The 15,744-nt window shown below is 43.5% G+C and overlaps 1 protein-coding gene across 6 annotated transcripts in view; it reads left to right on the top strand.

Moving 5' to 3' along the window:
* Nucleotides 1-15,744, top strand: part of LOC135229234 (protein FAM170B-like) — a 188,693-nt gene that overhangs the window by 51,273 nt on the left and 121,676 nt on the right. The window contains exons 3-4 of one of the 6 annotated variants that reach the window (XR_010320018.1): nucleotides 5,746-6,478; nucleotides 7,187-12,070. The exons of 3 other annotated variants lie outside the window; for them this stretch is intronic. The gene's annotated coding sequence lies outside the window, so the exon portion shown is untranslated. Of the gene's footprint in view, nucleotides 1-5,745; nucleotides 12,090-15,744 lie in introns of those variants that run through there. 2 more of the 6 variants (XR_010320017.1, XR_010320016.1) reach the window with 2 other exon arrangements.

The following is a 15,744-nucleotide window of genomic DNA, read 5'->3' as shown; positions in this document are numbered from 1 at the left end:
TGTTTTCTGTCTACCTCCTTCCTGAGTATTTTCTTGACCTTTGTTATTCCACAGTTGATTATGATGTATAGTATTTTTATGCAAGTAACCCATGTTCTATATATATATCTGTGTGTCAACACTTTTTCCCCTCCCGGGTATGTCTGTAACTACAGTATACTGTTTCTTTTCTTTTTACACGCTGCTGTTAAAAAAAAAAAAAAATTAGAGTAATGTACTTACAAATATACTTGGGATGTGGGGTAAGGCCCACTGGGTTGGCAAAAAACCCATAACCCACAGAATATTTTTGTGCAAATTCAGTATTGGGGCATGGAATTCTTTAACTTGCTGTGCTTTGCTGAACTTCTTGAATCTGTAAGTTTATGTCTTTCACCACATTTGGAAAGTGTTCAGCCAGTATTTTTTCAAATATATTTTCTTCACCACACATTTTGTCCACTTCTTCTGGAGTTCCAATAAATAGGCTTTTTGTCTAGTTCTTGAGGCACTGTCCATTTTTTTCCATATTTTCCTCTCTGTTTGCAGAATGGATATTTTCTACTGATCTATTTCAACTATTTAGTTTTTTTCTCTGTCATCACCATTCTGCTATTGTGAAAATATCAACTGAATTTTTGATTTCTACGGTTGTACTTTTAACATGTAAAATTTTCATTTGCAAATAGCACCTATTATCTTTCCATTTATTTAAAAAGTGTCCCTGTTATTTCTTGGATTAGAATAGCATTTTAAAATCTGTTTCTTACGATTTTGAGAGTACAAGTCCTGCTTAAATTTTATGGAGAATTTTTTTTGTTTTTAGCAGTCAATTGACCCAGTTATGTTCAGGCTCCAAGTTCTGTCCCATCTTCTGTATTCTGTGGTTCAAATGTTAGTTCAATTTTTGAAGGCTTTGCAGGTGTATTTAGGTCTAACCTATGTGAGCGCCACTCAGTATGGAACCTTGATGGCATTCTAACCCATAGTGCGGGTCTTAAAGGATTTGATAATGCTTCTTAGGGTCAGGGCAATGGATACGCACCTGGGGGGTGAACCAGGAGTTCATAGCAAGTCTGCAGAATCTCTTTCTTGCACAGCCTCCTCTTTCTCTTTCTCTTCTGCTCTCTGAGTTCAGAAGGAGTGCTTTCCTGGCCCACTGGCGGGAATGCTGGGGCTTTAATCTCCTCATTCTGTTGTGCACATCAGTGACTGGTTCTGCCTATGGGGCCAAAGCACTGGACAACCAGCCAAAAGGCTGGCACTTTGAACGTGTCAAGAAGCGCCTCAGAAGATAAGCCTGGCGATCAGCTTTTGAAAAGTCTCAGCCTTTGAGGTAGAATTGACTAGGTGTCAGTTAACAGCAGAGAGAGAAAATGTAATGGAGCTTTCTCTACAATATTTGGTTCTTCCATACTCTGGTCAGAGAGAAGGATTCTCCTCTGCCAGAGTTTCAGGTGTCTGCCCACCTGCCCAGCTGCCTGTTTCTCTCCTTTACGGACCTTCTATCCCATTTATATGAGAGAGGGCTTCTCTCGGGGCTGTTTCTGTCCACAATGGGTGTGCAGCTGTGAGATTTGGGCTCATTTAATTTCAGCCTCTAGAATGTTCATACTTTATGTTCTGGTTCCGCCCCGCCCCCATCCACCTTCAACACTTTCCTTTGCAGAGTCCTGAGATAGTGTCCCATGCATTTGTCCAGATACTTAGTTGTCAGATACCAGCATAGCCACCGGGGGCAGTGCTGTTGTGGTTGAGGGGGGAGGGACTGTACACTGAAGGAGCTGCAAGACCTGGCTGCCTTGTGTGAGCAGGACAGGGGTGTGCTGAGGAGTGTGTGCTGAAGGTGCTGAGTCAAGGGGCATTTAGTATAAAGTTGGGTCAAGGAGAGTTTGTTGACAAGGATTTATTGCTGTAGCAAGGGTTCTGGAAATGGGTTTAATATGCTGTGGGATTGCTTTTGGAAGCTTAGAAAAGGCAATGGCCCACATTCTCTGAAATCGAAATGCCAGACCTGCTGTGTCAGATGTTGGAAGAGGGATTAAAAGCCTCCAATATGTGGGCATGTCTGAGTTAGTCTTCTATAAGACCATTTCTTGGAGGTCCTGAAGGACACCCATTTCATCAAAAGAATAAGGAATGCGGACATGAGGGAGCACCAGCAACACAGAGCTTACCAATATGTATACTTTGTAGGGAGTCCCTGGGCGCCACAAACAGTTAAGTGCTTGACTATTATCTGAAAGTCTGGCAGTTTGAACATACTCAGAGGGTCCTTGGAAGACAGTCCTGGCCATCAACTACTAAAGGATGAAAGCCTTAAAAACACTATTGAACAGTTAGTTCTACTATGCCCACATGGGGTGGTCATGAGTCAGAAATGACTTGATGACAACTAACAGCAACAATCGTCTATAGGCTCAGGTTGTTAGTGGGAGCTGGGCTGCCTAGTAGCAATGCAAATCATGGGATCCCAGCTCCACAGAGGCCAGGTGGAAGTACTTAACCGTCAGAAACAAGTTGTGTGTGATTCCAATAATGGTCAGCAGGTCAGAGTAGTAGTTATCTATTGGGGCATAATAGATTTCCCCAAACTTAGCAGGTGTGAGATAAATGGAAAATTAATATTCAACTCATTCTGATAAATTTGGAACTAGACAAAAATTTTGGTATCACTCAACACAGTTTTAAGGTGAAGGAATAAACTAGAAAATTTAAATAACTAGTATAAGTATAATAAGAGATTTTTCAAAGAATGATGATATAATTGCATACCTGAATAAAAGACAAATACATCAAAATCAATGGTTTGTCTCCAGTATAGACATGAGGGTCTCAAATTGGCAAGGGTGAGAAGGGCAGACCGTTCTCTTTCCCCTACTACTTGACTGGATCAAACTGTGTTCAAAACTGTAAAATATTTAGGAAAACATTGTTTTGACCAGAGCAGCAAAGGACCTCTATGATGAAAACTAATGTACTAAAATACATAAAATGAAACCTGAATATATGCAAAAAATATGCCATATTTTCAAATGAGAAGTCTTGTCAATTAAATGGAGGTCCCTAAAACTAATATATAAGTGGAACGTATTTCCAGTCGGAATATTAAGATAGTTGTTTTTGAATTGTATACAGTAATCGTATGCTACAAATAGTACAGTAGATAGCAGAGGATGTTGCTGGTGTTAGGAGACTTGGAGTCCATTTCTGACTCATAGTGATCCCATTTCACTGCCCCAGAGGGTTTTCTAGGCTGTGATCATTATGGGAGGAGAACAATAGGTCTTTCCCCTCAGTGCCCCCTGGTGGGTTCGACCTGCCAAACCTTCTTTGGATTAGCAGATGAGCACTTAATCACTGCAACACCACGGCTGCTTTAAAAGGTATAGAGAAGAAAAACATGAAAAAGCAGGATACTGACAGGTGTCTACCTCTTCAGGTAACAGAACAAATTGATATTACATAGCATAGAAACTGACAAGTCGACCAATGAAACAAAATCTGCTAAGAAGTCACAATAACCATTGATACAAAGGTGGTATTTTGAGAAAATTATATTTATTTAATAAACAGTGCTGACTCAAGTGATCGTTCTGGGGGACAAAGCTTGCAAAAATGTGATACACAAATGATAGATTTGGAAAATCATGTGAAATGGAGATGACAAGACTTAATAACAATTTCCATTTTACACAGAAGGATAAAAGTTAAGCACTTGAAAAATGAGCAGTGAATTCAAACAGATCGTTCACAGCAAATCCACATGCCCAATAAACATAGTCCAAGTTGCTCAAAAACACTGGTAGTTAAGAAAATATCAAAGTCCCAGTGAAACTGGCACAATTTAAAAATCAACACCATCTATGGCTGGCTGGGCTGTGGGGAGAAGGATACCCTGAGACATGGCTGGAAAGGTGCTTTAGGACAGCCTCTAGGGGAAAGACATGGCCATGGCTCTGTACTTTAAAAACATACTTTGAGCTGGAAATCTCACTCTATGGAGTCTATTCCACAGAAACAGATCCTGTAGTATACAACTGATAGTTATTATTAGTGTTGACCAAACATTAACTGTACATTGATAGTTGAATGATAGATAACTTATGGTAAAGCTACATCATCAATAAATGAGTTGTAGTAGTTGAGTGGGAGAAATCTCTGTGAAGTATTATTGAAGTATTACTGAAAAAATCAAGGTGCATGCAGAGAAGTGTATATAAAATGATCACATCTGGGTTAAACAATATCAATTGTTTGAATATGCTTGAATACCTGTTTATGTTTATGAGTGTGTATAAGTCCGTGTGCTTGTTTAAGCAAGGATAAGAGAGACTACTTACCACATTGTTAACCTGAATTATCTTGGATTCACTTGCAGGAAAGAACAGAGGGAGGAGAGGTAGAACACGCAGGAAGAATGGACTTAAAAAGCATGGATGATCATGTTTCCATTTTAGTAGTGTTATGTATGGATGAACAAATCTGTCTTAAAGGGAGAAAGCCAGAATGTTCCTTAGAAGCAAGGATGGCTTTGGCCATGTTATCAAGAGGGAGGGGCCAGTCCCTGGAAAAGGACATCATGCTTGGTAAAGCAGAGGTCCAGTGAAAAAGAGGAAGACCCTCAATGAGATTGATACAGTGGCTGCAACAGTGTGCTCAAATAGAGCAAAGATTATTAGGATTGCACGTGACCGGGTGGTGTTTTGTTCTGTGGTGCAAAGGGCCACTGTGAGTCAGAACTGACTTGATAGCTTCTGACAACAACATGTAGAAGTCCAGATAAAGTGTACTGAATTGATATCATCTATTTAAATTATTCATGTAAGTTAAAAGATCAAAAAATATAGTGTCAGTGCCATATCTAATGACTTAAAGAGAATCAAGGTAGAATATTAAGTGAAATAAGGGGCGAGAGCATTGTGGGTGGAGTGTGACCAGGCTTTCATAAAAGTAAACACCCCAGCAGATGTACTTGTGTACCTGTGACTGTGTGTATGCGTCCCTGCAGAGAGGTGTAGGGAAGGATACACGTGTGTCTATTACCATTGGATACCTTGTGGGAGCGGGACCAAATTACATATGAGGGTGGGACCCTGACATAAATTTTTTTGTCATACAAATCTGTGATCTTGCAAATGTGATAAAAAACAATTTCAGACCTTTGGAAATTCATAAACATCATAGATATATGTATATTTTAACGTGTTTTGTTAGATATTTAAAATAGGTGAAAATTCTCCAGAATGACAGACAAAAGATTTGAATCACTGGAAGGACAGCACACCACAGAGAGTAATAATCAGATCCAGTGGATTTCTTGTTGTTCTTGGAGGCAGTGAGTTCTTCTGGTCTCTATAACTGGAAATGACCAAAAATAATTTTGGGAAGTCAGTAGAGTTACCCCTCAAACACGTCTTGCAAGCACACGTCTACAGCTAAATGTAGAAGGCTGGACGCCATGTGCAATTCACTAGGTAACTCATGCACCTCTAGAAGATTCTCTTTCCCGGATATGCTGCTTCCACCTCCTCCCTGCCTAGCCCCACTGGATAACCCGCCTTTGTGCATTCTAGGCCCCATTCAGGTCTGAGCCTAGATCATAGAGGACATCAACTGGGAAGGTAGCTTTTAAGAAGAAAGATGTTGATGAAAAGATTTCAGAAAGCAGCACCTCCCCAGCCAGCCTCTCCCCAGCCTGGGAATACCAACCCCTCCCACCCTGATACCTCTGAGAATCTCTGATTTTTCGTTTTGGATCCTTAGGAGACTGCAGAATTTACCTGGTCTGAACACCTTGGTTCTTCTCTGCCTGTGACCCTCTGCCTCGCAGGAGCCGTCTCTGTCACTCTGAGGAATACACACAGGACAGACTGTGGATGGAGGTGCCCATCCTAGAGGCCCTGCCCTCCATTCCTCTGCCCCTGGGGGGTTCCCTGTGATACTTGTGGTCTCATTTCCCAGAGAGATGGATACACCCCTATCATGTCCAGGGCTTCCCCAGACTTGGGATTTGATGTCGCGACTGAGACTGGGGCTTTGTTGTCCACTGTTGAGTCTGGCCCTGAATCTGCCCCTTCCCACCATTACCTCTGATCACCTGTGTTCTCGCTGTTCTCCCTGGGTTTGAAGCCTGTCCTCTCTTTTGGTTCTTTCACCTCAGAGGGCCTTTTTCTTCCAGTTCTTTGACCTCACGACAGGTCAGATTTGACCACAGGAAAACAAAAAGAAAATTAGCAAGTTTGTTTGACATGTCAAGAACCGGAATGTACAGCTTGATTTAGGCGAAGAAAAAGTTCCAAAGCTCTACCCCTTCCCCTAGGACATGCTCTACAGGAAATATCCTGCAAGCCCTGGATCAACTCTTATCCAGAAACAGTTAACACCCAGGAGGATTTTTCTACACCACCTCCCATTTACATTCCCCTAATGTGGCAAAAAGGATGCATCCCAATCATAAACCCAAATTCACCCTAGGAGACCAGAAGACATGGCTGGGGTGAGTTCATTTTCCTTCAACCTGCCCTCCTCTCCTCCTACCAAGCCCTGCCTCTTTCTCTGCCTCTATAGTGCTGGGAAGGGACCCAGAGTTGTTTGTTTAGGGCTTTATGTCCACTGCTCACCTGCAGACATGTTTCCCACCAGCCTGACATCTCTCTTATTCCTTCTCCTCCAAAGAACTCAGTGACACCCCCTTCACCATCACACCTCAGCAGGGCCCCCCCCAATCCTCCCAAGTCCCACTGAAATCCCATTTCCCTTTCCCTATTTATGCTGCGCTCATCCTTAGGGTCCCAAGATCTCACCATCCAGATGAGGCCTGTCCTGTCCTCTCCTGGGTCAGGGGAGCCTCTGAGGGGACCTGGTGTCTGTGGTCAGCTATCTGGGGCTTCTTCCATCCAGATCCCCCTTAGGGCTGGAGTTCTCTGTGCACTTGGGTTGGGAGGGTTGGGGTCACAGTGGAAGGAGGGTATGATCTTCCAGGGCGGCTGGGTTAAACGAACCTGAATGGAGGTCTCTCCTGAAGGGCCCACGTTTCCAGGCCAAAGGCCCTGCTCCTCCTATTCCTGGGGTTCTAGAACGTCTTCAGGCGCTTCCCCCTCTGGCCTCGGTGGTGTGCCTGCTCCTTCTGCAGCCTGGTCTCCTGCCTCTTCAGCCTGTCCAGCTGGTGCCTCAGCCTCTTCAGTTCTTCTCTCTGCTTCTCCAGCTGCTCCTCCAGGCGTCTGCAGACCGCTCTCTTCTCCCTCACCTCCCTCTTCTTGGCCGCCATCAGGCAACGCCTGGCCAGCTGGTGGCAGCGTCTGGGCCTGCGCTGCACTGAGCCTGGCAGCCGCCTCTCCAGCAGCTCTTCAAAGAAGACCCGGCAGCTGAAGCCCTGAGTCACACCATGCTCCACATGGGCCACGAGGGCCTCCCCGGACTCGAACACGCGGCAGCAGGCCATGCAGCGGAAGCCGCGCTCACGGGTCACCAGCCACTCCGGGGTGGTTGCGCGGGGTCTCTCCCCATGCTCCTCCCCTTGGTCGGTGGGCTCCTGGGTACAGGTCTGGGGCCCCTCCTGCCAGGGCTCCAGGGTGCTGACCAGGGACTCAGTGTTGGCCAGACTGGGGGCAGAGCCAATGGTGCTCTCCTCAGAGAGCTCGGCTTCAAAGACCTGGGGCATCTTGCCCACGGGGGCAAAGGAGGTTTTGGTCTGCCAGGAGACCGCCACCCCCTTGACCGTGCGCACCTTGGTGAAATATGCACACCTGACCCATGGCTTTCCTGGGGCTGCCCCGTAGCTGGAGGAGTGAGAGGTCTGCTCGGTGGAAGATGACAGAAAAGAGTTCTCGGATTGTTTTGGAATCTTCCTGGGCCTGGAGCTTCGACTTTTTTCATGGCATGTTGTTGACTGTTGCACATTTTCCTCTTGGATAGAGACCTCTGAGAATAGAGAGTCAATTTACTTGAGCTTTCAGGGTCCTTATTCTCACCTGTGACCTCAAATCTTTGGTCATAGGGACCCCTGGAGGCCTTTCCATCACCACATCCTCCACCTCTACAGACCCCATGGTTTCTTTCTTCTTCCCCAGAGACCCACCACCCTTGGGGGCACTGCTGTGGAAGACAAAGTCTCCATTGTAAAGTGGCACTGTTTATGGTAGTTCATTTTTTAAGAAGTTATTTTTCTTTAATTCCACATTTATTGAATTCCAATGAATTTGTTCCTTTGGAACTTAGAAATGACCTCATTCCCATGAAGCTTCATAATAAATGTGTGACTTGATGTTTTGTATGCGGGTGATATTCTTAGTAAATTTGGAGGGTAAACACTCCAGAGCAATGGTCACCTCTTTTCATCCTCTTTTTACTGAAAGGCTTTTTATAGAGGAGGTATACGTAAAGAGAAGAATGTGTATATTTAGTTATGATTCTTACATGTCTACCTCTTCCTTGCACCCTTCTTAACCCAGCCACAGTAGAAGATGAAAATTGTTTTTCTCAGAATAGAAGCCCAGTCCTTAGTAGATGAAGTGAGGCAGAAAGAGATGGCCGTATCTGAGAACCTTGATGCGAGAACTTCAGATGGAGAACACACAGCCTTCTCCGCTGTGTATGTCTCAGTGGGTTGTCTGTGTCAACCTAAAGGTCTGTGTATGTTTCTGAATCTGTGGGAAGGACTGCAGAGTTCAGGATGCAGAAAGAGATGGAGCTAGGTCGGGTGCGTTGGATGGAGGGAAAGCTCGAGAGAGAGACAAGATTCAGAGATGGAACATGCCAGCAGTTGGTTAGAAGGATACAGAGATCAAGGAGGGAGCAGAAAGCAGGGCTCAGCCACTGAAGGGCAGAATGGGGCAGCAACCAAGAAGACAAAGGGGGGGCAGACTAGTCGGAGAAAGAATGGATAACTAAGAATGATAGCAGAAACTGAGGTTAGCTATAGTTGGAATTTTAAAATTCTTTCCTGCTAGACTTTGGAAATATAATGCTAAATGGAATAAGTTAGTATTTGCCCTAAGTATAGGGCAAATACGGTACGATCTGACTTACATGAAATAAGCAAATATATAGAAAGCAAGGATTATTGGTCGTTGCCAGGTGTGGGCAGGGGGAAGGGGAAGTTTTTCCACTGGGGCATTGAGGTTATGTTAATGGTTGTAGAAAAGTTTGGAGAAGGATATTGAGAATGGTTATATGACTTGAAGAATGTAATAAGTATCACTGACTCATACATTAGAAATTATTCAGTTATGTTTTATGTATATTTTCAAGACAATTTAAAAAAATAAAACTTTGCAGTTACAAGAGAAAAAAAAATGATCTATACTATAGCTGTCTTTACCTAGAAGAAATGTTAAACCCTTAGGTAAAGATGGTCAGGAGACCTTGGAGGAGAAGGGAAATCCCTAGAGCTAGAGGGGCAGGGCCTTCCTGGACCTTCTTCCGCCTGAGTCCAGGCTGAGGACTGTGGCAGCTTACATTGACTGGGAACTCTGAATGAACGTGTCGTACTGTGCTCCATCACACCACCCACTCCCAAAACCTCCTGATAAATTTGATATATTTTTTTAATTCGCATGATATATTAATTCATTCTCATGAAAAAATTAAGTACAAGTCTCTGTAACCACCCTTCTCCCTGGTTCTATACCCACTGCCCCAGTTGCCCACCTGCGTTCTTTCCACTAACAAAGCAGGAGAGTTCACAAATCTGACTTGTCTGCTACTGTTACGGAAAGCCCCTCAGATGACAGTAGAATTCTATACTTCACTTACATATTTATTCCTTCGTTTATTTATTCACACTATAATTTCTTACTGTTTACTAATGGACAGGAAGTTTTTTCAGGTGAAAGCCTCGGTGATCCCTTGTGGTCCTTGTCTCCGGGGTGAATCAAACCCCTTGCTGCCCAACACCCATCGCACAGACTGAATTTTCCTCCAACCCTTACCTCGGGCCTTAGAGAAAGGCCTCTTCCTCACGTATTGCCGCTCCATTCTGGCTGGGTGAAGATGAACCACGAAGGATGGTCACTGGCAAGACGTTTCTCCTCCTCCCACGTAGAGATGATGTCCCAAACTCTCACAAGTTGGGGACCTTGATTTAGGCAGAACCGTTTGTAATTTGGTATCCAAAGTCGCTCTCCCACAGGAGACCTCAGAGCCACAACCTCTCCAAAGAGCAGTTGGGATCTGAGTGAGCACCAAGGTTTCCAGTAACTCTTGTGTGACATCATCGCTGACATCGCTCAGTTCCAAGGGCCCAGTTTGAATCTAAACAGCGCACTAGGAAAAAATATGGCAACTGTTGTGGGAGAGGCTAGGAGGCTGGGAGGAGGGAAATTATATCTTAAAAATGAATTGAAATGTTCACTTAAAGAAGTCAACATCTAAGAGGAAGGAAACTGTGAGTTGAGGAAATAGAAGAGTATAATGAGTCGCTATTTCTCCCAAACCTCTTCTCTGGCCCTGAATCAAATCTCTCCAGCCCTAGAAACACAATGTCCACTCTGAACACCTCTCAGGCCCCCTTTGCCACTTAGGCTTCACACAGGCTGTTCCCTCTGACTAGTAGACGTTCTCTCCCTTCCTGTTGACTGGTTCCTCCTCCAAGGTACCCAGTCTGTGCTTCTGGTTTATGTATTCAGAGGACCTAGTAATCTTTTAGTAATCCTCCATCATAGCACTGAGTCATAGGAGATGCTCAATTTCCCATTCGTGTCTTCCAAATGTGTTGTAAATAACTTGGGCACAAAGATGAGGTCTGCCTCATATTTGGCAGTCCCAGAAAGTGAGACAGAACCCCACCCATAGGAGATACCCAATATATATCTATTGATTAAATAAAAGAAAACTCTTCCAAAAGACTCACCCTTCGTAGCCATCCATGTACAATGGAGTTTTTGGTCTGTTGCCTGGAGGTACCATCACTCAGTGGTGGTGTCTAGGCCACTCTCTCTTGACCTCCTGACTCTAAACCCTGTGAAGCCTCTTGGCCTGTCCACACGCTTCTCCCTTGGAGCCACTAAAAAGGGTAGGATTACATCATCACAGAAAAGCACGGAGACTCCGGACGTCTATGGTCAACCTGCCTGGGAGGCTTAGGAGAGCCCTCGGGGAAAGGTCCACTGTCCTCTGCTTGATCTCCTTTTTTGTCCAGGGGGCAATTAGAAAAGGAACAAGCAAATTGTTGAAACATTTTAAGGCAGGGTTTGGGAAGTTGTGCTTGGTAGGTAGAGGAGAGCCTGAGGATTTGAAGGAAAATGAAAGATGTCAACATGGGAGCAGAGGGCTCGCTTTGTGTGACGACAGATGGTAGAATGTGGGCAAGTGGTTGGAAATATATAAAAAAAGAAAATCTCCTAACCATCCACTCGTATTTCAAAATTTAGGTCAAGCATCACTTCCTGGTGGAGCCTTTCCGACCCTACACCTGGTAGAATTTCCCAACCGTGCTCCCCACTCTATTGTATTTAAGAAACGCTTCTGCCACAACTAGGGACAAACTTGATTGCATTTACATGTTGTGATGGATAGCAAAAATGGCCACATGTTCTAATATGTATGTATCCATACATATTATATGACCTACAGCTCCCTTTCTGAAGAGCAAGATTCCTCCTCCAGTCCTTGAATTTGGACTGATCTATGATTCTTTTGGCCTTTGGGACAGTGTAAAGACCAATAAAAGCAGAGACCGAATATAATTAGACACATCGTGACTTGCTCTCTTACCAAAAATGAAACCCATCACTCTCAAGTATATTCTAACTCATAGTGACCCTGAAGGACAGAGTAGAACTGCCCCATAGGGTTTCCAAGGCTGTAATCTTTACAGAAGGAGAGTGCCATGTCTTTCTTCCGCAGAGCAGCTGGTGGGTACAAACTGATTACCTTTCCTTTAGCAACTGAGCCCTTAACCACTGCACCACCAGGGCTCCTCCTTGCCCTCTTGCTGCTCTTCAAACACTGAGAACCCATGGGAACAGCCCAGGCCACCCTAATAAATGACAAGAGACCATTAGAGAGAGAATCCAGCTGAGAAGATTTCAGGCCCTCTGCCCGCCAGCTCACATGGTGGCTGATTCCAGATACATGAGGGCGCCCAGCCGAGAGCGGCTGAGTCTGCGCCAGACCAGAAGAACCCCAAACTGCCAACCTGCAAAACTGTGAGCGAAGTAACTGCTTGTTCTTTTAAGGCACTTCATTTTGGGGTCATTTGTTATACAGCAATTGATAACTGATTTGTTAACTGGGCTGTTTCTCTCACCAGACTGCAAGGAATCTTTTCTTAATCATTTCTGTATCAACAGTATCTGGCAGAGGGTTGTTCATGTGGTCATTAGACAGTAGAAATTTCTTCATTTACATAATTTAAAAGTTTCTATCATTATGTTTTAACTTTTATAAATAAGATATGGCTGGATTTGCAAGTCTAAGCTGAGTGTACATGTTTTTTCCTTAGGTATTAATCCCTTTTTCTTGCTATTACTCATACATTTAGACATAATTCCAATATTATACTTCATATTCACTGTTCTTTTTTATTATTATTATTATTCTGCCTTTCCTGTTTTTTTTTTTATTGGAATGATGAAATTTCTCTTACTTTCTTTTTCCTTCTAGCGATTTGAAACTTGTATTTTCAATTCCTATTCTTTTATAGCAAACATGAGATCTTTGAACATTTTAATATTTGGTATATTGTATCAAGTTCATATCTCAGTTCTCCTCTCAAACAGTAATTTTTTGCTATCTGCCATTGAGGTGACTCCGACTAATGGTGAACTTAGGTAACACAGAACTAAAGTTTGCCAGGTCCTGTGTCATCCTCACAAGCGCCAGCAATTTAGATTCCATCATTATGGCTAATGTGCCAGTCCATCTCACCAAGGGTCTCCTACAGCCTTGTTGGCCTTCTTCTTCACCAACCACGATATTCTCCTCTAGGACTGATTAATCTGTCCTGATGACATGTCCAAAGCAAGTGAATTGGACAGTATTCTCTTGTGATCTGTAAGGGTTTAATTGTCCAATTTTCAGAAGTAAATCTCCAGGTCTTTCTTCCTAGTGTGTCTTAGTCTTGAAGCTCCACTGAAACCTGTCCACCATGGATAACCCTGTTGGTATTTAAAATACTGGTGGCCTAGCTTCCAGCATCATAGCAACATCCAAACCACCACAGTACAGCAAACTAAGAGACAGGCAGTGAGCCGAACAGGGTATTGTTGTTGTTAGGTGTCATCAGGTCAGTTCTAATTTATCGTGACCCTATATACAGCAGAACAAAACACTAGCCAGTCTTGTGCCATTCTCACACTTGTTATTATGCTAGAGCCCATTGTTGCAGCCACTGTGTCAATCCATCTCACTGAGGGTCTTCCTCTTTTGCACTTTCTACTTTATCAAGCATAATGTCCTTCTCCAGCGCCTGGTCACCGCTGATAACATGTCCAAAGTATGTGAGACAAACACTCACCATCTGTGCTTGTAAGGAATATTCTGGCTGTACTTCTTCCAAGACAGATTTGTTTGTTCTTCTTGCAGTCTGTGGTATATTCAATATTGTTCACCAACACCATAATTCAAAGGCAGCATTTCTTCTTCGGTTTCCCTTATTCATTGTCCAGCTTTCACATGCGTATGAGGCGTTTGAAAATGTCATGGCTTGTGTCAGGCACACCTTAGCCTTCCGAGTGACATCTGTGCTTGTCACCAGCTTAAAGAGTTCTTTTGCAGCAGATTTGCAATACATCATTTGATTCCTTGATTGATGCTTCCATGAGCGTGGACTGGGGAACCAAATAAAATGAGATCCTTGATAACTTCAATCTTTTCTCTGTTTATCATGATGTTGCTTATTGGTCCAGTTGTGAAGATTTTTGTTTTCTTTATGTTGAGGTGCAACCCATACTGAAGGTTGTAGTCTTTGATATTCACCACTAAGTGCTTCAGGTCCTCTTCACTTTCACCAAGTTTGTGTTATCTGCATATCGTAGGTTGTTAATGAATCTTCCTCTAAGCCTAATGCCACGTTCTTCTTCATAGAGTGCAGCTTTTTGGATTATTTGCTCAGCATACAGATTGAATAAATGTAATGAAAGGATAGAACCCTGACACAAACTATTCCTGATCTTAAACCACATAGTGCCCCTTGTTCTCTCTGAAAAACTGCCTCGTGGTCTATGTACAGGTTTCAAATGAGCAAACTTAAGTGTTCTAGAATTTCCATTCTTTGAAGAGTTACCCATAATTTGTTATGATTCACACAGTATAATGCCATTTCATAGTCAATAAAACACATGGAAACATCTTTCTGGTATTCTGGTATTCTCTGCTTTCAGCCCAGATCCATCAGACATCAGCAATGATATTCCTCATTCCATACCCTCTTCTGAATCTGACTTGAATTTCTGTTGCAACTTCTTTTTTTTTTTTTTTAATAACTTTTATTAAGCTTCAAGTGAACGTTTACAAATCCAATCAGTCTGTCACATATAAGTTTACATACATCTCCCTACTCCCACTTGCTCTCCCCCTCTTGAGTCAGCCCTTTCAGTCTCTCCTTTCTTGACAATTTTTGCCTGCTTCCCTCTCTCTCTATCCTCCCATCCCCCCTCCAGACAAGAGTTGCCAACACAATCTCAAGTGTCCACCTGATATAATTAGCTCACTCTTCATCAGCGTCTCTCTCCCACCCACTGACCAGTCCCTTTCATTTCTGATGAGTTGTCTTCAGGGATGGTTCCTGTCCTGTGTCAACAGAAGGTCTGGGGAGCATGGCCACCGGGATTCCTCCAGTCTCAGTCAGACCATTAAGTTTGGTCTTTTTATGAGAATTTGGAGTCTGTATCCCACTGATCTCCTGCTCCCTCAGGGGTCCTCTGCTGTGCTCCCTGTCAGGGCAGTCATCGATTGTGGCCGGGCAGCAACTAGTTCTTCTGGTCTCAGGATGATGTAGGTCTCTGGTTCATGTGGCCCTTTCTGTCTCTTGGGCTCTTAGTTGTCGTGTGGCCTTGGTGTTCTTCATTTTCCTTTGCTCCAGGTGGGTTGAGACCAATTGCTGCATCTTAGATGGCCGCTTGTTAGCATTTAAGTCCCCAGACGCCACATTTCAAAGTGGGATGCAGAATGATTTCATAATAGAATTATTTTGCCAATTGACTGCAACTTCTTTTTAATGATCTTCAGCAAAATATTACTGGGTTTTGATATTAATGATATTGTTTGATAGTTTCTTAATTTTGTTGAATCACTTTCTTTGGAATGTGCACAAACATGGATCTCTTCCAATCGGTTGGCTAAATTATTCGGCATAGACGATTGAGCACCTCCAGTGCTGCATCTGTTTGTTGAAACATCTCAACTGGTACCTGTCAGTTCTTGGAGTCTTGTTTTTTGCCAATGCCTTCAGTCAAGCTTGGACTTCTTCCTTCAATACCATCAGTTCTTGATGACATGCTACCTCCTGAAATGGTTGAACATCGACCCATGCTTTTGTGTGTGTGTGTGTGTTTGTGTGTGTGTGTCTGTGCAGTGACCCTGTGTATTCTTTCCATCTTATTTTGATGCTTCCTGTGTTGTTCAATATTTTGCCCGTACAATCCTTCACTATTGCATCTCGAGGCTTGGATTTTTTCTTCAGTTCCTTTAGCTTGAGAGATGCCAAGCATGTTCTTCCCTTTTGTTTTTCTAACGCCAAGTCTTTGCGCATGTCATTATCATACTTTGTCTTCTCGAGCCGCCCTTTGTAAATCTTCTCTTCAGCTCTTCTACTTCATCATT

This window comes from Loxodonta africana, unplaced genomic scaffold (genome assembly GCF_030014295.1).
Source record: "Loxodonta africana isolate mLoxAfr1 unplaced genomic scaffold, mLoxAfr1.hap2 scaffold_170, whole genome shotgun sequence".
Lineage (NCBI taxonomy): Eukaryota > Metazoa > Chordata > Mammalia > Proboscidea > Elephantidae > Loxodonta > Loxodonta africana.
The sequence above is the reverse complement of the archived record's forward strand: the minus strand, read 5'-3'. Positions and strand labels throughout refer to the sequence as shown.